Genomic DNA, 22,307 nt, shown 5'->3' on the forward strand with positions numbered 1-22,307 from the left:
GCCGCACCAATGTGACCAAAATTTTGGTGGAAACCCGGAAGTGCGGCTAATATTCCGGGGCGGCTAATCTATTAACAAAATTCTAAAAGCTGCCAACACGGAAGTGAGAGCCCGCGGCAGCCCCAAGCCAAGCTGGAGCCCGGCCGGCCCCGGCAGAGGTGGGAAAGCCTGGCAGAGGCGGGGCCAGCAGTGTGGGGGGCGGGCGGCAGAGCCTGAGCCAGCAGGGCGGGGCAGGGGGGCGGCAGAGCCGGGTCAGTAGGGCGGGGGAGCCTGGGAGAACTGGGGCTAGCAGTGCAGGGGAGCATGGCAGAAGCAGGAAGGCCGGCGGGTGGGGCTGCCTGGCAGCGGGGGAAGCCCAGCAGAATCGGGGCCAGCAGCGTGGGGGAGCCCGGCGGTGCGGGGGCCTGCAGTGCCGGCCAGGGCGAGGAAACGCGGCGGCGGTGCAGACGGGAGGGGGCGGCCGGCGAGCCTGGTGGCGGCAGCCCGCCGGCAGGGCTAGGGAACGCGGCGCGGCCGGCGAGCCGGGCGGCGGCGGCGGCAGCCCGCCGGCAGGGCTAGGGAACGCGGAGCGGCCGGCGAACCGGGCGGCGGCGGGCAGGGCTAGGGAACGCGGCGCAGCGCGGCCGGCGAGCCGGGCGGCAGCAGCCCGCCGGCAGGGCTAGGGAACGCGGCGCGGCCGGCGAGCCGGGCGGCGGCAGCCCGCCGGCAGGGCTAGGGGGCGCGGCGCGGCCGGCGAACCGGGCGGCGGCGGCGACAGCCCGCCAGCAGGGCTAGGGAACGCGGCAGCGGGGTGGTGCTGACAGGAGAGGGGGGCCAGCGAGCCCGGCGGCGGCGGCAGTGGCTTGCCCGCCGGCAGGGCGACTACGTAAACAACGCAGCGGCGAGGCGGCCGGCATGCCTGCCAGCGGCGGCAGTGGCTGGCCCGCCGGCAGGGCGAGTACGTAAACAACGCAGCGGCGAGGCGACCGGCATGCCTGCCAGCGGCGGCAGTGGCTGGCCCGCCGGCAGGGCAAGTACGTAAACAGCGCAGCGGCGAGGCGGCCGGCATGCCTGCCAGCGGCGGCAGTGGCTGGCCCGCCGGCAGGGCGAGTACGTAAACAACGCAGCGGCGAGGCGGCCGGCATGCCTGCCAGCGGCGGCAGTGGCTGGCCCGCCGGCAGGGCGAGTACGTAAACAACGCAGCGGCGAGGCAGCCGGCATGCCTGCCAGCGGCGGCAGTGGCTGGTCCGCCGGCAGGGCGAGTACGTAAACAACGCAGCGGCGAGGCGGCCGGCATGCCTGCCAGCGGCGGCAGTGGCTGGCCCGCCGGCAGGGCGAGTACGTAAACAACGCAGCGGCGAGGCGGCCGGCATGCCTGCCAGCGGCGGCAGTGGCTGGCCCGCCGGCAGGGCAAGTACGTAAACAACGCAGCGGCGAGGCGGCCGGCATGCCTGCCAGCGGCGGCAGTGGCTGGCCCGCCGGCAGGACGAGTACGTAAACGCAGCGGCGAGGCGGTGCTGACGGGAGAGGGGGGCCAGTGAGCCCGGCGGCGGCTGCAGCACCACCCGGCCGGCCCTGTCAGCAACCATGAGCGGGCCGAGCCTTCCTGGCCCCGCCCTGAGCCAGTAAAGCCCTCTATGCCGCGATCCTGTTACTAATTGGCCAATTTGTGAAAGCTGCACACGGATTCTCGCGACGAACGAAAGTGCGGCTAATATTCGGGGTGCGGCTTATCTATTGACAAAGACAGCAACATTGTTGAGGCACCGGAAGTGCGGCTTATAATCCGTGCGGCTTGTATTCGTGAAACTACTGTAATTTTGGATGTTTTGTGTGAAAGCTTACTGTTTCTTGAGAATCATATGGAAATTTTACTAATCAGGCCTGGGTGGGGTGGGAGGAGTGGGAAGAATAGAATACTGACATTTTTCTATTAACTCATCATGAAATAAACTTAAACAGCCTGTGCCTTGAATGCATTGTGTGTGAAGAAAACTATGAAAAATAAACTTAATTATATGTAGCCTAACTGTAAACAAAATAATATTCCAACAATACACACTGTGCTTTTAAGGCCTTACACGATTTAACAGTTCTGCTTGTTTTTTGTGATTGTGACTATTGTATACTTAAATGTAGCTTTGAGTATTGTGAAAATATGGTTAAGGTGTGTTGATTAACAGTAAACAATATTCCACAAACTTGCAGTTCTTCCTTTTTCTTTTTATTCAAAGAAATAGCAGCAGTTGCTTACAGTATCAAAATACTTAACAATTCCCCATTTGTTTAAGGAAATCTCACATCTAAAGCAATAACTCACTGTTCTGAATTGCCAGCACATTTCTTTATCAGCAGCCCCTGTTCTGATCACCCTCCCACTTCCATGCCTCACCTTTCTACCATTTGCCATTCAGCACACAGGCTTTCTGCTGCAAAGCTGCTTGTAAACTTTTCTTCTGTAATTTATTCTACTATTCCCTTCTTTGAAATTAAAAGGAATTTTTGCCTTGTGCACTTTGACGAATTAATTGAGTATTAAAAATTTTTGTTCTCAAGCACCTAGGTTCCTGTTTGATTTGTTTTGATCAAGGATGCTTCCGTGAATTCTGAAATTCAGAGCATATTCAGAAACAGCAACATTAGACTTAAGGGTTTCCATCCTAGTTTGAGACTTTTGGATACAGTTACATAACTCAGCTTTATAACATTGTATTTAATACATAGTTTGATTTCCTTTTCTTACTGCCTTCTAGCTGCTATCTGAGATGCAAATCTTTACCATTAAACGTTTAAGTGCTTTCTTTGTGATGAATGAAGCTTGTTCTGAGATTCACTTTCAGGAATTCACAAATAAAGAGTGTAGAAGTGCAATGTTAAGTGATGCTTATTGGCTGTGGTTGGTTGCCTGCCCATCGCAGGCAAGTGATCAACTGTCATCACAAGAACTATCTGATTGTACTGGGGATATTATGGCACCCTGCAATTGAAAAAAAGAAAAGGTGTCATAGCATTTGATTCTGTGTTTTGTTGAAGCAGACAAACGATCTGACTAACAGTGTTTTGTCTTCTGTATGTGCAGCTGTGCTGGATTGCACTGGTGAGTAGGGATTCTGGTCTATTCATGCATGGTTAATTATTGCCAGTTTGTGCTAATTTATGTTTTATACCTGTGGTTTTTTTCAGGTGAATTATATACATGAAGAAATTGAAATTGTTTTTAGACATAGCCTAGCCTGTAGTGCAGATTGTATTATGGCAGCAAACTTGTTATTTGACAGAAAGCAACTGAGCTGTTGCAACGATGAGGAAAACATTTGACATCCTGATTGTCTTATCCTTATACCATCGTTTTGGTAAAATTGACAATGAGCTGTTGTTTAATGTTACATATGCAATTGTCTTCTGATCAATAAAGTTGATTCAGCATTCATTGAAAAGACAATGCCTGTGTTTTAGGGAAAAACAAAAGAGTGGATTGTAAGCCTTGTGGTGTTATTCCTTGTTAGTTTTTTTTGCTTTAAGTATTTTACAGTAAGCTATGTTTTTCGGTTCTGGAAGCCTTGACAAATCAGTTTTCAAAACGACTTCAATTATGTAAAATATGTGATTATATTCTAAGGGTGGCATCTATTTGCAACAATGTTTTACTTTTACAGTCACAGCTCTATAAAACTCCCTTCTCTTTGCTGTCCACTTCTGGTAGAAAAGAATTCTAGTATATGTTCAGGTAGCTACTCTTATTGATTGATTTTAAACTTGCTTTCTTTTTCAAGATTTTTTTTTAATTGGGGGGAAAATATGCATGTTTATTTTTGGGCTTGTTTAATTGGGTGACATTGGACAACAAGGTGCTACTTGTATGGAATATTCCAGGTCCTACAGATACTAATTTTTCTCACTATACTGTAGGCATTGTTAATATCTTAAAGTCAGAAATAAGGAAAATAATGTGTAAGTAGGGGGCTGATTGGTTGAAAACTTTGCAGAAAAGGAGTTGGGGACTCTGCTGAGACAGGCTGCACGTGAGCCTGCAATGCACCCTTATGCCAAAAGCGAGCATGAGCATTCCAGGTCTCATAGGCAGAGATTTACCAGCAGGACATGGAAAGTGATCCTAGCCCTCTTCTCTGCACTATGAATGAAATGCTGGGTCTAGCTCGGGTCTTTTTCATGAGGAAGATATGGATGTACTGAACGAAGTTTACTGCAGGCCCACAGCTATGACTGAAAGACTGGTGATCAAGCGCAGGAAGAGATGCTAAGAGAGCTGGGGCTGTTCATCCTGGGGAAGAAAAGGTTTGGCAGGATACTAAGTGTTGTGTGTGAATATCTGAGACAGGGTGTGGAGAGAGCTGGACAACTGGAACATTTGCCCTGTACTGCCTTCTGAGAGGGCAGGAGTCAGTGATGACACACTGAAAAACAGAAAATATTATCTGAAATTAGAAGGCTTTTTTGGTTTTTTGTGAAGTAAATCAAACACTGGGACTGACTATAGAATTTTCATCTTTACAGACAGTCAGAATTCAGCTGAGCATGGCTTTGGGCAGCCTGCTGTAACTGACCCTTCTCTGAGCACAGAAGTAGATAATCTCAAGGGGTTCCTTACACCTCTGTCATTCTGCATGCACGAGCTCAGAAGTGGAGACTGTTTATTTTTTAAAATTATCTTCATTGTTGTTCCTTATTTTTGATTGCAACAGAAGATCCCTTTTTCTCTGTCCTGAGACCATCACTGGTTGATGCGCTGCTGCTAAGTCAGACTAGTACCAACTTTTATATGACAGTGACATAGACAGTGTCATCAAAGATCACAGATTGCTACAGTGTACTATAAAAGAAAGGTTGAAAAACTAGAAGCAGCATATAAGCATGCTATCCTGAAAAGAGAAAAAGTGCTTGAGATATGGTTGTTTTGGGTAGTTTCAATAAAATTGGGTAATAAAGTTGGTTCTGCTTCACCTGATTAGTGTTTGTAAAACAGAAATTAAAAATTGTTTCTGGGTAAGTTTGTCATGAGCTAGTAACTATGTCAGGCTTGCTCACCATTACTTAAATAGTTCAGGTAACTCTAATTGTTAAAAGTTAGTGTGAAAACCTATTCAGCTTGAGTACCAAAATCATTCTGATTTTGCCCAAAATATTTCCAAAAAAGTCTGCTAGGTCTATTTGGTAGATGCTGCACACTCTTCAAAACAGGAAAGGAACTCTCTGGTCTCTGGTTTAAAACAGCCTCCCAGGATGGTGCTGTTTTGTTATGTTGATTGAAGTGGTTTAATTCATTAGAAAAACATTCACAAAAGATTTTGATGGTAAAATCTAAGTGCTGATGAGACATTGCAGTTTTCAGACCTTTCTTCTTCTCAAGATGATACTAGTTAAATACATATTTCTTTATTTTGTATTTGCACTAGTGTATCATAGTGTGCTGCATAGAGAAAAGCGAAGTAATGCATGCCTTACTTACCAGAATTGTTTGTGTTGTATCAGAATTATTTTTGTGTTGTAGTACCATTTATAGTTAGCAACAAGCTTTAATGAAAATTTCTTCCTGTCAGAGATTTTGGGGCCTCCAAAGTGGTGGAACACAAACTACATGCTTGGAGCCAGAACAGGAGGGTAGATAAAAATTGCAGACTTGAAAAAATGTATGAGTTCCTATTCTGCTGTGTTTGTAGAGCCCAGCACTGTCTGAGTTTGCCCATCATAGCAGGTGTGTAACAGATACCCTGTAATTTTATTACTTAGGATAGGATTCTGAAACAGAAAGAATTTGTTTTTAAGACAACCTGAAGGAGAAGGCTCTGGAATGAGCTGTCTTCCTTTATAGATCCAGCCAAGTGCTTTCCACCAATAAGCAATGGATATAAGTAGATGTAAGTGAAAAGGTAAGTTTACTGACAACGGGGACTGCAACAGTCAAGAAATTACAGGAAAAGAAAAAAAAACAAAAAACCGAGATGCAAAACTGCTAAACCTCACGGACTCCACAGAACAGAGAGACCCAAAATGCCGGGAGAGCCCCCCAGGATAACGCTCCACAGCCAAGCGCGTGGTTCGAAGGACAAAGGGAGAGGTGGTGCCAGTCTTCCCCCACCATCCTCGTGCACTCGGCTGTCTCCAGCTTTGGCTCCCCGGCTGGAGTTCATGTAGATCAAAGGCTGGAAAACTGCAGAAGGACTCCCCCTTTCTTTCGGCAGGAGCAGTGAAGGCAAGGTGTATGGGCTCGAGCGACTTCTCTCCTGGAGCGGGGACCGATGGATCTGGACCAGCTTGCAGGAGCGGGGCCGCCCCCACCCGATGCGGCAATACAGGCGGCGCGGGTGGCATTCGCCTCCTGGCACCTCGAAACTGCCAGCTGCAGACTCTCCAAAACGAGAGGAAAAAGCTGAACGAGAATCCCAAAAAGAAGCGGCTCTGCTTGGGCAGAGACCAGGAAGTCAGCGAGCCAAAACCCACATGGCAAGAGGGGATGAACTGCTTGTGAAAACCGACTTTAAAAGCACTTAGTAGCACCCCCTGCCCCAGCTTCTCGGCTTCAGGGTCAGAGAGACCCCGTAGAGGAGCAATTTTGGGCACAAATAGACACGGAATACAGCAACATTTTGGGTTACCGATGGCAAATTGAGTAATCTAGCATGGTACGTAGGATGGTACGTAGACTGTATTTTATGTCCTTCTTTGTAATCACAAAGTCTTCAGGGTCCTGTTTCAAGGAAAAGGTGAGATTCACTTGTCAGTAATTAGAGCTCTTCAGAGACATATGATATCACAAGGCATGATAAAACCACAAGGACTGGCAATTCTGAATATGCAGTCCAGAAGCAACTCGAGTTATGCAGGTAAGGTAAATATTACGTTTAATCTATGGTCATTTTAGACTGTTTGTACAAAGCATTGTTTTCCTGCCATATTTTTGTTTTCTAATGTAAGGAAATTGATTTTATGCAAGGCATTATTCATGCATTACAAAATCATTTTGTGTTTCCCCATGTGTGTCTGATCTGTGACATTTAAGCTTGCTTTCCACAGAAGTTTTCATCAACAAGGTTGTAGCAAGTGATAGGAAAAGAGAAAATGGGCTCATGTTGCACCAGGATGGGTATGGATTGGGTATTAACAAAAATATTGTCACCAAAGAGACTGTCAGGCATTGGAAGAGGCTGCTCAGGAAAGTGGTCAAGTAACCTTCCTGAGGATATTTAAGACAAACACATTTCTTGGGGACATGGGTAGGATGTGGGAGACCTAGCAGTGCTGTATTAGTGATTGGACTTATTTGCCTTAAACATCTTTTGCAGCTTTAACAATTTGATGAATTCTGTGAGGAGTCATTATTTTAAGAAGCAATCATATATGAACAATAACATTCACATGTGAACAAAGCATTATTACTTCTGATTATTGCTTTCTCATTGTTCAACAGCTGTTCTGAGTCCCACTGTCTCTGTGGCATGTGAAGATGGGGCCATAAGAATGTGCATGTTTAATGGTAATTTTTTTGTCCTTTTATTTATTTATTCATTCTACCACTTGTTTTGAATTGTAATTAGTAGTATATGACTTCAGTAAACAATTGGATTTTATAAGTAACCTGGAATCATTAAGGTGTGTTTGAGAATTCATGTTTTGAAATAACATGCATCATGACTGATACATACACAGCTATGGAATAATTGTATAGCTTTATTGTAGTCAATTGTGATCATTTTTGATAAGCCAAAAATTTGACTCTTTTTATTAGCAAATCATTCAGTTGGCTGCAGTGCTTTTCTATGCTTCCCTTCCATAGTTCATAGGAGTTTTTTCCTGGTACAAAGGTCTAATTAAAGAACCAATTTGGTTATGATGGTGGGAGCTGATGCACTGCATTGAGCTTATGGGAAACATGGAGACATGTGTTTCCATATCTAAATTTTACATTGTTGCAGCTTTCTGCGCTGTGTAGACCGCACGTGGAGCAGGGATAGGGTGTGCAATGAAGTTTTTATTTAGGTAAACATATTAATTTCTTATAAGCCAAATTTTCTGCAGTAACCATGTGACCTACTATAAAAGCTTCGTTACTTGTGCTTTTCCTTAATTGCATGACATTTTCACATGGCTTAGAACCTGTAAATGGATTAGCAACTAATACAGAGAAAATACTTTTCTTGTAGCACATTCTTTTTGAAGGTAAATTGTCCATCTGTCCCAGTGCTCTCTCTGTAGCCTTGCTAGTCATAGGTGTGATTTAGAAAGGGCTTTTAGACTGCATATTCTCTGCTGTCAGATCTTCTTGTGCTCTGCTGACACCCTAAATTAGAGAACCAGAAATGAAAATACAAATGTATGCCCTTTAAAATCTTTAGTGTGTGATTGTATTTATTGCCTTCTTGAACTTCTTGATACCGTTATACTTTAGCTACAAAGCCAACAATTCCATCATTCTGAAAGAAATACTTCCTTTTCTCCATTTTTAAATCCATCTCCTTAAATTTTCACTTGTAAATTAATGTCCTCCCTTTTGTGTTTGCAGGATTTGGTGAACAGTTCTGCTGCTATCTTGCCCAACTATGCTTCAGTAGATTTCATGATTTTTCGTGGTAGAGGAAGTGCTCCCTCATTAATCATTTAGTTGTCCTATGGTATGTCTTGTTTGGAATGTAGTGCACTCTTGGCGTGCACTAAGAGACTGCATTACTGAAAATATGTGCTCATGCTTTCAAGTAATCTGATAAAAAGAGACACAGTATGTATTATCTATAGAAAAAATAGTGCATAAATATATAATCTAACCATTGCTATATTTTATGGAGCAGTATTTCTACATACACATTTATTACCTTTTGAGACCATTAGTGTAGAATTGGATATAATATAGGATATTATGGGATGCAGATGCTGATACTGTTTTTGTGATAGAATATTTTTTAAAATATCCTATTAGAAGAAACCATGGCTCCAAAGCATTTAGATTTTTTTAGCATAGTTAAAGCAGTGTAACCAGGTACTAGCAAATATTTTCAGAACTAGTTTAAATGGTCATCTTTAACTTGTTTGTAAAGTTTTCTGATATTTACTATAATACTTTGATGTGATATTTTTGACCAAAAGAAAAGTTGCATATACGTTGACAATTCCGGTACTGATCCTTTCTTTTAACTTCAGTAAATTTCTAGGAGGAAGAAAACATTAAGTGTCATGGGTATCTACATTGCTTTTTTTTGACTACACTTTACTGTGACTGATAATTTCATGTGCCACTGTGAGTCTTGAAACACCTAGGTTAATGATTTTTTGAAAAGTGCAGCAGCAGAGAAGCAACTAATTTAATAATGTCAGACTTCAAAGGCTCTTGATCATTAAGTTGTAGGTTGCCATATTGCTCATTGTGATGTTTTCTCCTGTAAAAATACTCAAATTGCACCAATTACCACCTCCTGATGTGGCCAGTCTTCCCTTGAGTTTAGATTGTTCCTTAGCTTCAAACACCCATTTCTTCCTGCAGGCTCTTTGCTGTCCCTTGCACTCTTGTCTAGCTGCCCCTAGCTGTCCTAGTCTCAGTGCTTCCCAAGCCCATCTCAGAAATCTTCCAGCCTGCACCCAGGAGTGGGTGAGGGTCCATGGACTGCGCACCACATTCTGCATTTCAGTGGCACAGAGAAGGGACTTGCTACAGCAAATGTTCAGATATTCCTGATTTCGTAAGGGAGGTTGGCTGCCAAGTAGCTGGAAGGCCAGAGGAAACAGAACACTACACAAGCATGTGTCTGCTTCTAAGTATTTATCTTCCATCTTGTTGTGGGAAAAGAAAATAGCAGGAAAGGGAGGATGTGGAAAACAGGACATTCCACTGGGGAAAAAGGAAAAAGGTTAAGGTAAATGTTTGGCTTGGTGAAGGCACAGAGATGGATTTGCAGATCAGATGAGAGGAGTTTGTGGTTAGGAAAGTGGACAGCAAAACCAACAGAATGAGACAGAAAAAGGGTAGATGTTAGGAGAATTGAAAGATTTTGACAGAACTAGGCAAAATGTGGAAAAGGAAAAATGAGAAGAAAATACAAAAGGAGGTTAAAGCTTTTGTCTTTTCAAAATAAAATATTTTTTGAAAGAAAAATGTAACTAATCCAAATGGGAGTGGAGCAATTAGTGGATGGAGAAGTGCCAAATATAATGAAAAATAGGGAGAGAAAGAAGGAAAATGTAAAAATTAGAGGAAGTGGAAAAGGGGAGGGGATACACCCTACATTACTTCTATTTTTCCAATTCCTTTGTTTTATCATACATCCTTGGGACATCTGTTTATTGTGATAAAAGAATTTATGTCTAACAATGGCATATCCTCTGCTATTACTCACTGATACTGTTACTGTACCAGAGCTAGACCGGTGACCTCCAAAAGTTTTTTTCATTGTGCAATAAGACCTTTTTGAACATGCACCCACAACGGAGGCATATATATTTGTTTGTAAGTTGTATACATGTACAATTCTAATAATGTATTATGCACATTATAAAAAATTACCAAAATAGGAATTAAAACAATGTGAGATAAAGAGGAAATAAACACAATTTTGAAAATTTTAATTTTATATTGTTTTATTTGTTAATGCTAAAACCCATATTTCTTCACTCCAGTGGATTGTCTGACATACATCCTGGGCTGTACATTTCCCTGCCACGCATATACTTTTGAGAGCATTGGACTATACCTTACTGCAAAGTCTAAAGCTTTGTGATGAGCTCCCTCCAAAGCTTACATTTCTGATGCCTTGGTGAGGAAGATAAGGAGGTGGCCTCCTTGTCACAAGATGCAGAGCAGCCCCAACTCTTCATAAGTGTTTTGCAGTACCACACAGAAACAGATTCAGAAACAGCTGGTTAGGACCAAATTTTATCAAAATAATTGATAAAAATAACCATTCAGCCTGACCACATTTAAATTTTCTATGTTCTGTTTTCTTATATTTGCCAGCTACAGGGAAAAATATTACTGTTTCCAAAAATTAAAACACAATGTATTGAAAGCAGTGGCCGTGACTTTAGAAGTTTCTAGACCAGTTACACCCAAATCAGACCTACAGCTATTTGATAAAGACATTGAGAATTCAATTTAGTCTTTTATATTTTTCAGAATTTCTTGTCAAAGTAGGAGCAGCAAATTGAGTTGTGCACATCCTTTGAATTAGACCTGCAATCATGCTTTCAGTTGCACAGATGAGACCCACTTCCTGAGGCATACAGTAATTTCACGAATACAAGCCGCACCAATTTGACTAAGATTTTGCTCCTAAACCGGAAATGCGGCTAATACTCAGGAGCGGCTAATATGTGAATAATTTTCTGACATTTACAACCTCAGAAGTGCCAGCCAGAGTGCCGAGCCGAGCTGCTGCAAAGTCGGCATTTTGCGATTGTTACAAATTGCTACTCTGTTGCACCGCGGGTGGAGCCTGGCTGCCTGCAGGCAGCACGGGGGGCGGGGAGAGAGGCGGGAGAGCTCTTTCTTTCCCTCCTCTACCACAGCCCAGGGGAGAGACGGGGGGGCCCCGCGCCGCCGTTGCCGTGGCTCGGGGAGGAGAGGGGGGACCCGGGCCGCCACTGCCACAGCTCTGGGAGGTGGCGGGGGACCCGGGCTGCCACTGCCGCGGCTCGGGGATAGGGCGGGGGGCTCCATCCCTGCCTGCCACCACAGGGCAGCGCCAGGCCGTGGTGACCGAGCCCAGTGGCAGCGGCGGCCGGCCCCCAGTGGCCCCACCGAGCGGCAGCGCCGAGCTGGGCTACCTGGCCCCGTCAGCAGCCCCTAGCGGGCCAAGCCTGCACAGCCTTAGCTGAGCCAGTAAACCCCGCCATGCCGCCGTTCTGTTACTATTTGGCAACTTTGTTGCATGCAGGTCCTCGCTGCGAACGACAGAGCGGTTTATATTCAGGTGCGGCTTATTTATGGACAAAAAACGAAATATTTGCCAACACCCAGAGATGGGGCTTATACTCAGTGCAGCTTGTATTCGTGAATTTACTGTAACTTTATTTATATATGTTGACTCTTGATTTTCAAATGTGTTTAACATAACACATTTGAAAGTAGTGTGACATTCAAAACCTCAGTAATAAATTATACTGGGCTTTCTTGAGAAGGGTAAGTCCACAAAAAAGCCTTTGTTTTCCCACATGCTTTCCTGTGGAAATTCATATAACAAAGGTTTTGGGAAGATAAGAACTCTAAGAATGTAAGCATAGACTTTTATTTAAAAAATATTTCTTTATACCTGTTTAACAACATTTATACTTAATGTTTGTATAATTCATTTCCTTATGTCTAGAGACAGCAATTTGAAGCAGTAACGAAATGCAAATACTTATAGTGAAACAAAACTATGATAAAATTATGGATTATTTATAGGCATTTTCAGGTTAATTTACATTTCAAAGCTTTCTGACCTTCTTTATGCCCTCTGCTCACATATACCTGAATTACCAGACATTATTACATTCAACATCCTGACCTAATAAATCTTTGTTACCAGCAGGTTATCTAATGCAGTCTGCAGTTCAGTGGAAAGGCTAGGTTTGAGTGCTCTATAAATATAGGAATTTATGCCAGCACAAAACCTGGTAAATGATATTAACCCCTTTAGTCAAATTTTTACTTATATATCAAATATGTATTTTATAAATGTTAGTTTTTGGAGGGAGGCTTCTGATTTTATATGTTTCCTTGTAAGAGCTGATCAGTTGATAGCACTAGTTATGTCATGTTAATGGCTTAAGGACCAGAATGGATAGATCCCAAAAAGATGTGTTTAATCTTCCTGGTCTGACCTTTCTGCTGGGAATATTAGAAAAGACAGTAAAGCTTACAAAAGAGACACCAGTTTGAACTGACTTGGACTGAGAAGATTGCTTGTCTTCAGTATGCTTCCCCGTGGTGGCATCAGACAATTACTCTGTACTTCGTTTTCAACTCACTTTATAAACACAGATCCATCATTCTTTCAACCTGCTGGAGTGCTGGTTGAAATCGAGTCACTAATAAAAGGGTCTGTATCCTGTGTTGGGTCTCTGCTACCCGTTAAGTAATATTTAATGACTGTACTGTTTGCTAGACAATACTGGCAGAGTCATAGGAAGATCCTACTGCATTGTAACCTAGATCATTATCAATCAGATAAACTCAAAAAAGAAAGAGGCCTCCAGAGCTGGTTTTTAGATTTAGTTGTAAATAGAATGCATTCTATAAAGTTTTGTATGAGATCTGTTATACAGAGGATGTTTATAAGTCTTTTCAACAAGGAAGGGAAAGTAAATTTTTAATATACCAATCCAATATATCAAAAACATGTATTGGACCACAAAATTTCTTGAGTTTATCCCTCTCCCACAACACAAATTAACCCAAGCCCGGTCCTTTCAATTTACCTCCTGTGTTTTGAACCGTCAATGGAAACAAAAGTTATAGTCCCAAACTCCAGCTTCAAAACAGACACTAAAGTACATAATTTTAAAAAGAAAGTTTAGATTCTGATGTAATCATTGCATTCAAGAGAGAGTAAGAGGGTGTAGAGACTGTAAGGCAGATGTTATTAAACTTCAAGATAATGAAAAAGTCATGAGGGCTGACAACACCAGATAAGCTTGAGATTCCACATTGATTTATGGTTCTGCTCCTTGCAGGACCAATTTGAGACCAATTGGTCTCAGGACAGGTGCCTCAGGTTGTAATCAGTGGGTACCTTGGTGTATATAACATGGGAGGTCACAGCTTTGGCCTCTCTCCACAACTTCTTGAAGTTTAACTCATTTGTATTTCAGAGGAGATTAAAAAGAAAGATTAGATATGATTGTGTCAGCCGGATATCAAAGGTAGCAATCTGCTGCTTTAGATTTACCCAGTCCATAGTAAGATGCAGCTTTTCCATTGCTAGTGTTATCTAAAGGTTCAGAAAAGTCTTAAACCACAGAGAACTATGTGCTAAAAGTTCTGTTTCTTCTAGCTCCTGTGGAAAGTCTAGGAATCATCTTTTTCAGTGCTATCTTATTCCATAGTCATGTTCATATCCAAGAAAGCTGCATTCATCTGGCAGTTTTATTCAGATCTTCTCTATCTTGAGTTCTAGCTCTAGACTAATCCAAAGAAGTAAGCCTCCTGTGAAGTTTTGGGTGTTGCCAACTGCATATGAAAAAGTCAGCATTTTATTCACGAAAAAAAGAAGGAGAAAGGTTGCAGCTGACTGTATTCCTCAGTGAGGAAACATTTGAAAATATGGCTACTGAAAAGGATAGCATGTACACCAGGATAAAAATTAAATTTCTTTAAAGGGAGGAAGAAGCTCCATTCCACTGGCAAGAAATTCCATTCTGATCCATTCCACTTGCTAATTCCAGTTAGCAAGTGTGTGTTTCACTCCAGGTTTGAATTGGAATATGGCACTAACCTATAGTGGTGAGGAGTTATTAGCCACACTAACCTTCCCCCCCCTCCTCCCCCCCCCCCCCCCCCCCCCCCGTTAGTAATACAGTGTTTACTAATATTTCCCTTTAAAGTGTGGTTACTCAGTTTCAGGATTAGCACCCATGAGACATATGGGAGCCATTCATATCTCATGTCTTGTGTTATACCAGCCAGCAATCTTTATTATTAGGTTGATATGCATATTTAAAACTTAGCTGTAGAGTTGCAGGCATTCCAAGGCTGATATTAAGATTGTTTGAATACATTTGTATAGTATCTTGCAAGAAACTTAGACACTGGATAGTAAACACATCAGATAAAATGGGATTTCTTTTGGGGATATGAAAGATGAATATTAAACCAAAGTTTAAACTCTGAAGACCAAATAAAGCTATGCATTTTTAAAAAGTAGAGTAATTACTACTGATTAATCCTTTAGATGTGTATACAGCAACATATTCCTGAGTATTTGTTACACAAGATAGATGGGTCAGGTAGTACTGCTTCAAATTCAAAAATATTCTATGGGAAGAGGTCCAAAATAGCAGCATGCAAAGATACTTTTGCCCATTTGTGTCTGATTTTAATTAATTATCTGTACATGAAGTCAATATTTTGTACTGGGGAATAGGTTTTAAAAATGAATGGGATTTCTGTACACTCTGGCTTTCAGAAAATTTATGATCTGTTATCACATTTCTCTGATTCAAAAAAAGTGTCTTCTTTCTCTGCTTTCATGTGAGAGACTTATGAACCTGACCAAAGGTAAGCTGTTATCAAAAATCAGAAGAAACAGAGAGAAGCCTCTTTCAAGTCTTTCTGTTAAAATGTCACACCACAAAGATTAAGTTAATTTCTGATTCTGGTGGGTTGACCTTGACTGGATGTCTGGTGTCCAGCAAGCTGCTCTATCACTCCTGTCTTCGACTGACAGAAGCCTGTTCCACTGCAGGCTTCTCACAGGACCACTGCATCCTTCCGGCATCCCCCTGCTGCAGGCTGGACAGGGGGATTTCTACTCTCCTGTGGATCTCCAAGGGGAGATCCTGTGGATCTGCAGGGGCACAGCTGTCTCACCATGGGCTGCACGAGGAGCTACAGAGGAATCTGTGCTCCAGCACCTGGAGCACCTCCTGCCTCTCCCTCTTGCAGGTCTCTTTTTCTCAGGTATCCTCACTGGTCCCCAGTGCAGTAACTTACATATATGATTTGCTCCTGAAGGGTGTATGATTTAAAACAGTAATGTAAAAAGCATTAATTGCATAAAAAATGAAGCAAAAAAACAATCTATAACCATATAATAGTCCTTTCTGCATAGCAAGATATTTTATTTAAGGCATCCATTGGGAAACAATTGTATTGTGCTCTTTGTTTTTTTGGTTAACCATAATGTAATTGTATAAGAATTTATGTCCAGTTGCTGAGTGCCTAAAGGAGAGGACACAAATTTTCCCAGTCTCATAGAGCTTTTTGTTCTGACCATCTGTCCAGCATGAATCTGGTCCATGTACAGGTGGAGGTTTAGTCCAAAGCCTGTGTGAATCTTACCCCTATAGCAAGGGCTGGTGAAAGCTGCTGCATTGTTTCAGCCTCATACGAATTTTAGTTTGAACCCATGAAAAGGTCTAATCACTGTATAACTCAGCACCATTAGTGATTCCTTATGCTTGTAAAAAGTGTAAATATATGGTGGGAAACACCAGGCTTTATGGAAAATATTGTCCAAATAAATATTTTAGACAGCCTTTATCATACATAAAGCCAGCAAGATAATTTCTGTGCAGTCATTACCTCCGAGTCTCTAAAATTTTTGTTGTAGATGCCCTCCCCCAATGCTGGCATTGTTTTTTCCAAGGAGTTGACTTCAATTAAGCTTTTAATCTCTATTAAGTCTGTGCTCTGTCTAATTCAGAATGTAGAAAATTGCAGATATTATACCTTCACTGTGCTCAGCTTGAAGTTTCAGATGAGAAATCATTGTTATCTAAGTTATCTTTCCTGTTTGAGTTTGTTGTACAAACATGAAATATGTTTCTATTTCAAGTATTTTTCTTTCTTTTTTTTCCCGTGCTCTCTTTTCCATGCAGCTAGCTCCACAGAATTTTGCAGAGGTAGGATTTAACTCTAAAATGTTGGTGTCAGTCCAACATGTACATCTGCCTGGTTTAGTAAATATGCTTCTACTGCAAAAAAATAGGAAATAGGCTAAGGGAGTGGAACCAAAAAGCAAGAGAGAAACATAAGATCGGTAGCAAGTGAACTTGAAGGAAAATTAAAGGGTCAGCAGAAAAGAACTTCCCTGACTGAATAACCTAATGTTCAAAGAATGGCAAGCTTGTACTGAGAATGTTGTCTTGCCTTGTATTTTTTCCTTTGTCCCCCCCTCATAGTTTACCTAAAATCAAATGACAGTATTTGAGGAGACAATAGGGAATTATGTCTGTTTTTTTCAAAGGGCTAGTTTATGGAAAAAATTATAATTTATGCGTGGCTCCTGTTTTGCAATTGACACAGAACAGGAACTTGCTGTTCAGAACAGAACATGAACAATTTGAAATGCAGCTCCCCCTTAAAAGCTTACGGATGTGATTGTAATAGCATATGATACTTACATTGGGAAATCCAATGTAAAGTTTATGTACACAATTACAGGCTCCAAAGAGTTACTGTTCAGAAATATTACTAAGGAAACGTCAACTCAATATTCAGTGGTGACCAACAAAATAAAAAGATTTAGGGAGATATGATTTAGGGAGAAAATACAATGAAAAGAAAGCACTTCTTTTTAATCTAAGGTACCCATATTCTGGAGGATACTGCAATTCTCTTTCTGTCTTCTTTAAATAATTGGGCAGCAAAATTGGAAAAGGAAAATCAAAGTGCAAAAATAGGAAACAGTTTCCAGAATTATGTTCTGTTAATACATTTATTATTATCTCAAAACAGATGAGCATGAGAGAACTTGGTGGAGTGTCATGGAAAAGCTGAACAAGGACTTTCTTTCGACAGAAGAACTATGGGGTATCATGATATGAGTGGAACCTCTGAAAGAGACATTTCTTGTTGCAAGATACGCTTCTTGTAACTCGTGTGCCTGGTGTAGTTGCTACAGAGCTCCTTGTCATAGGACATCATGGATGTTAGGAACTTGCACAGTTTAAAAAGCAACAGATTCTTTAAGAGAAGCTGGTAAAAAGAAGCATATCAATGGTGACACAGCTGCAAATCATTTGAAGAAGGGGAAATAGTCTATCAAGTTTTGATGTATGTTAACTTTTTGAATATATTCTTGTAATGTCTTGTCAACAGTGTTGGAAAGAAGCTACTCTGCTAGACAAATCTCTGCTTTAGCATAGAGTCCTATTTTAATGTTAATTTATGTTTTTGTAAAGAAACAGATCTGCAAAACCAGTAATGATCATGCTGCTTTCACCTCAAGCTCTTGTTTAAAGAATTGATTTTTAAAAAGCAGCATGATTTTTAGGATTATTAAATATCTCAACCTGAACCAAATGTTCTGCAGGATTGCAAATGCATCTCAGAGAACCAAAGTATTCATTTCTCTTGGGCAAACAAATACTTCTTGTTTTTACATTTGGCTGTCATTCATATTAGACATTTTGGTTCCTAAAGCTTTTTTGTAAAAGGTCAGGATAATATCCTATGCACAGAATCCAACAGATAACTTTTCCTGTAACTGTGATTCACATTTCCAAAACGGAAAAAGTTCAGTCTGTCATTTGGTGACACACTGTGTTGGCAGAAAACTGAAAATTTACTGGAAACAACCCCCCGATAACATATGCATGTTATTGCTTCGTTACAAAACAAGATAAGTGTAAGTGCCTCGTTCTACAATATTACTTAAACATGTGGCAAATATATTTCTTCTGAATTTTAGAGAACTTTTTATAAAAGAATGGAATTTTGAGGACTATGATGTAAAAGTGAATTGACAAGCCCAAAGCTTTGTAAGAAGGTTTGCATTAGCAAATTATCTTGTGCAAGAAATATATTTTGTGTTTGATGAAGAGTTCTGTTTTGACCTGATTTTAATGTCGTGGAAAAAAAACAATGTTATCTTAGTGCCCCAATGTTGCAGTTTGCCTTTTATATTTTCAAATTCACAGTGTTCCTACCTACATATGTTTCCTCTGGGATGAAACAAGGTACCAGCAAATACAGGTTTTTTCGAACTTTCCATACCTGTTTTTGGCACTAATTTAGAAGTATTACAACATTATTATTTTCTAAATGTTTTAATGCTTTTTAAATAAGTAATATTCCTGAGCATTTCACCTTGTTTAAATATTTGTATTTATTTTTAATCAAATACATAATAAATAATCATAAGACCATACACTTAAAATGTATTTCTCTACAGTGGAAATCAGGTTCTCTGTCTTTCTCAAAAATTTAAAGAACACAATTTTGTCATGATTCTGCTGTACTAGTCTGTGAATGCAAAACAGAAATCTGTGCTTTAAGCTCAGATCTTCTTCTTCTAAAATTTGCGGTGTTTCAACCAAAATCATTTTCTGTTAGATAAAAACAAAACAAAAAATTCAGGACTTAAATTTATCACATAAAAACATTATGTGCAGAATTTAAAAGCAATTACACCAGGCACATGAGATGAAAAGCAAATGATCAAAGATATTTCAATAGTCTCAACCAAAGTTTAGTGGGCAATTTTTAGGAAATGTGCATTCACTTACCAATCACTTTCCATCAGTATTTATCTGAAATGCAAGGCAAATTTACTGTTGCACTTAGCTTGTAAAATTGACATAAATGTCACATTAAAATAAAAATTCACATTAAAATAAATATTCACATTAAAATAAATACTGAAGTGACTTGGAAGGTGGACATCTTCTATGAGAAGCTTTCCCAAGGAAAAGAATTTTAAATATGGAAGACAATCACAATCAAATCTTTTTAATAATGTTGAACTAAAATCTAAGCATAATGAGAAAGTAGTATCTGCGTTTCTTAATATGAATGGATGAATTGATTCAGTAGGGGATTGTGACTTGTATTCTGATGATACTTAAAATTAATGCAATATGGCTTTGTTGCATTTTGTCTTTCATCAAACTGCACTTTAGAAGTGTAAAAGGCAAAATGCAGCATTCTAGTACTCATATCTGCTTTGTGATTTGGTTGGTTTTTTATTTTCTCCTTTTGTCGTATTTATGTGCTCCCCTTCATATGCTCCATCTATGTATAGCTGCTTCCCCCTCCCATTCTTATTTGTTCTTTATACTTATTCTCAACTATTCTTAAAAATCCGATGTATTAACTCTCCTTTCACCCTTCAGTGCACCCTGTAACACTCCCTTCATTAATGCAATTTTTTGTATTTTGATGATTTGCTATCAACATTTGATTACTGAAGTGGAAATCTAAAAGCCACTAAAAATATATCAAGTTATGTTGTTGGTTTTCAGTACTTTTTCATCTTTATATGACCCAGAATCTTGAAATTCTGACAAGTTTCTCCACTGCAAAGATTTTGGGAACATACAGAGTAACAGAGAAGAATGTCATGTAGGATTTAGCAGAACTCAGAAAGAGGTCACTCTTTTTGAAAACCTGCAAAAAGTAAATGAGTTTCATATGGGTTGTCCTGACATACAGAAAAAAAAAAAAAAAAGACATTGGCTCTTCATCAAGCTGGAGAAGATGATGCACTGAATCTGCTCCCGACTACATCTGGTTTTAAATTACCATTGTAGTAGCCCAATATGCATTTTGCACTCTTGTCTTCTCCCTTAAACTGCTGTTACATTTGGTTGAAGCACAATATGTCAAAGTAGGATCATGCTTTTACCAAGAGCAAACCTGCCCCTGGACTAGGCAGTATTTGCATGACTTTAATAATTTAACTTTTATTTTGCCAAGCGTCTTAAACTCCCAGAGAGTTAATTAAAAATGTATCATTTTTATGCTAATTTACAACATGGCTACTATACGGAAAAGGTGTTACCACAGGGACATATGCCACAAAGGCTCAAATAGGGAATGAAATAAGTACATTTGCTCATATCTCAATAGACCAACAGCAATATTTTCTAAGGATCTGCATAGGAATTGAGAGAATAGGACATAATTTTAACGGATAACTGCCTATATTTATTTGCTCTCACTTGTTGCTTCCTAACTTGCTCCCTCCTCTCTTCTAGTATCTCTTTTTATTCAGAAGGGTAAAAGCTGCTTCCTTCTTGGTTATTATGAAATCACTAGACTACAGTGACGGCATCAATCACCTCTTTCAAGTCCACCTTTGTCATCTTTAAATTTTGGTTTATACGCTTTACCAATCTTTTGTCTGCTGAAACACAAGGCAGCATGAAGAAATAAGTGATACCCAGTGGACATGCATTAATACTTTAGTGCATCATTCGGGTTTGATAGAGATTTCAAATACTCAGGAAATTTCAAAGTCCAATGTTTTGCATACTTACAGGGTTTAGGGATTGTTCTATTCAAATGTAGCTGTAATTTAAAAACATTATATTTGTTTGGTGAGAATTCCATTGCGTAAAAGATCTACAGCTACAGGAGGTCATAGTGAGGTGGGTGTCAGTCTTTTCTCCTTGGTATCAAGTGGCGGCATGAAAGGAAATGCCCTCAAGTTGCATCAGAGGAGGTTTAGATTAATTTTTTTTTAAATTTTCTTTTCCACAAGAAAGGGTTGTAAAGCATGTTGGAGTCACTATCCCTGGAAGTGTTAAAAAAAACCTGTGGATGTGGCACTTGAGGATGTGGTAAACATGGTGGTGAACATGACTGGGTTGACAGCTGGACTTGGTGATCTTAAAGGTCTTTTCCAGCCTTAATTTTTCTATGGGCATATGATCTAGTGCTTTTACAGTTCAAATGTGTTTGTGTCCTGCCTGAGACTGAAAAGAATGTATTATGTGGGTTGTCTAAAATATACCCATGTGTGCACGCCTACACACACTCATACCTAATGCAATATATTTAATTTCAGACTATTTAAGCATGTAGAAATGTTTTACTTTATGTCCCTATACAGTAGTACTGACAGAAACATCTCCACTTGGGTATCACTGAAATGAGCTTTATTCCAGGCTTCTGGCAGAGAATGTTGATCAGCACTTCTTTCTTTAGGCAAGTATTTAAAAAAGTAAATACTTTCTGTTACTGGACTAATATATTTCTAGTAGATAAGCAGTACTTGACTTCAATTTAATTTCAGCCAAAGTAACTGGCAAATGTAAGTATTCAGTTTGCATATGTTTGTTGAAAAGAGGCAAAGTTTTATAATTATATGTGTCTTAATGATTGCACCCCTGGGTTAACAAACAAAGGATAGAAGTAGAGACACACAGTCAAAGGCAAGATAAAATTGTCTTATTTGTACACCTAAGGGTTTTTCTCTCTGTGGTTTACTGACAAAGACAGGTTAGGAACTGTCTCAACCCCTTTTGTGTCTATACAGGCACATCTCTTCTTGAGTCAATTATCGCTATAAATCTTAGGCCTGAAGCTCAAGCTATGCAGTCACAGTCCCCTCCTGAGCTAGTGCAGCTGCTCATTCTACCGCGGTCCCTGCCCACGGGCAGCTGCTCTTCAGTGGTGCGATGGTTTGCAGTAAAACCGCTCCACACCCTGCGGTCTTGGGGTGAAATATTGCAAGTGGCAGATCCGACTGTGATCTCCCAGATTTCAGATTAATGAATAGACTGATTTGCAGTCTATTCCTCAGGCGCTAGATGTCTCCATGAGCTATAAGCACACAGCTCAGGCTACGTTTACTATGCTTTAAACAAAGAGGAAATTGCTGGAGGCGGAGTTAGTAGGTCAGTATTCATAGACGTACAAGTGAGTTATCACTTGACTTCATCTGTTTGGAATATTCCCA

The 22,307-nt window shown here is 40.7% G+C and overlaps 1 long non-coding RNA gene across 5 annotated transcripts; it reads left to right on the top strand.

The window, feature by feature from the left end:
- The first annotated feature begins 1,724 nt into the window (after positions 1 to 1,724).
- Positions 1,725 to 18,700, top strand: LOC117010446. Of its 5 annotated transcripts, XR_004420674.1 has the most exons (5): positions 1,725 to 6,620; positions 7,406 to 7,471; positions 8,498 to 8,606; positions 15,366 to 15,580; positions 17,360 to 18,700. It is a non-coding gene; the product is annotated as an uncharacterized LOC117010446 (long non-coding RNA). The 5 variants fall into 5 exon arrangements; XR_004420673.1 differs by lacking the exon at positions 17,360 to 18,700 and having other exon boundaries at positions 15,366 to 17,351; XR_004420671.1 differs by lacking the exons at positions 15,366 to 15,580; positions 17,360 to 18,700 and having other exon boundaries at positions 1,725 to 6,821; positions 8,498 to 10,548.
- Positions 18,701 to 22,307: the final 3,607 nt, after the last annotated feature.

Source organism: Catharus ustulatus, chromosome Z (genome assembly GCF_009819885.2).
Source record: "Catharus ustulatus isolate bCatUst1 chromosome Z, bCatUst1.pri.v2, whole genome shotgun sequence".
Lineage (NCBI taxonomy): Eukaryota > Metazoa > Chordata > Aves > Passeriformes > Turdidae > Catharus > Catharus ustulatus.